This window comes from Palaemon carinicauda, chromosome 3 (assembly GCF_036898095.1).
Source record: "Palaemon carinicauda isolate YSFRI2023 chromosome 3, ASM3689809v2, whole genome shotgun sequence".
Taxonomy (NCBI): Eukaryota; Metazoa; Arthropoda; class Malacostraca; order Decapoda; family Palaemonidae; genus Palaemon; species Palaemon carinicauda.
Genome location: NC_090727.1, coordinates 32,195,942 through 32,197,271, shown reverse-complemented (window position 1 = coordinate 32,197,271; position 1,330 = coordinate 32,195,942).

Genomic DNA, 1,330 nt, shown 5'->3' with positions numbered 1-1,330 from the left:
TTTATCCACATAGCAAATGAAGAAGACATTCTTTAGCTATGACAAACAGCTCTTCTGGAAGAAAGTCACTTTAAGCTATGGCAAACAGCTCATCTATGAAAAAGACATTCTTTAGCTATGGCTAACAACTCTTCTAGGAAAAAGACATTCTTTAACTATGGCAAACAGCTCTTCTAGGAGAAAGACACTCTTTAACTATGGCAAACAGGGCTATTAGGAGAAAGACACTCTTTAGCTGTGGTAAACAGCTCATCTAGGAAAAAGACACTCTTTAGCTATGGTAAACAGCTCTTTTAGGAGAAAGACACTCTTTAGCTATGGCAAACAGCTCTTCTAGGAGAAAGACACTCTTTAGCTATGGCAAACAGCTTTTATAGGAGAAAGACACTCTTTAACTATGATGAACAGCTCTTCTAGGAGAAAGACACTTTAATGGCAAACAGCTCTTCTAGGAGAAAGACACTCTTTAGCTATGACAAATAGCTCTTCTAGGAAAAAACGCTCTGAAATCAAAGCAATGCCCTTTAATCTTTATTAGACCCATAGCCTCTGTACCATTGCTTTCCACTATCTCAAGTTAAACTTCTCTTGCTTGAGGGCACACTTGAGCAAAATTTGTTGTCAATTTGTTCTTTCTCTTGTATAGAACAATTTGCTGGGTTAGCTCAATAGAAGGATCAGGGATGACTTGTGGTTTAGGAAGAGATTGTCTTATTTTATCTTTTTCTCTATGAAGAGATTCTTTCCAATCTTGTAATAAAGAGAATCTTTTGCTATGTTAACAGCTCTTCTGAGAGAAGGACACTCCAAAATCAAACCATTGTTCTCTAGTCTTAGGTAGTACCATGGCTCTGTACTATGGACTCCCACTGGTTTGGATTAGAGTTCTATTGCTTGAGTGTACACTTTGGCACACTATTCTATCTGTTTCCTTATTTACTTTCCTCGCTTTGCTATTTTCCCTGTTGGGGCCATAGGCTTATGGCATCCTGATTTTCCAACTAGGGGTTGTAGCTCAGCTACTTTTAATAGTAATAATTATTTATCTATGAATTTCTTTTTTCCAAACTATTACTACTGACCTCTTCTATGATCATAAGGGGAGTTTTATATTTTCATTATCGGGCCATATCATTTCATATCATATTCTTTAGTTCTTTTTCTCTTTCCGCACTGAATTGCTTTCCCTATTAGGGCCCTTCTGGTCTTCTAATTAAGGTTGCGGCTTAGCGTATAATAATGATAACAATAATGATGATAATAATACCAGCGTTGTTGCAATATATGTATCTGGTTTTGAATAATTAATATGGAATCATTGTAGGTATTC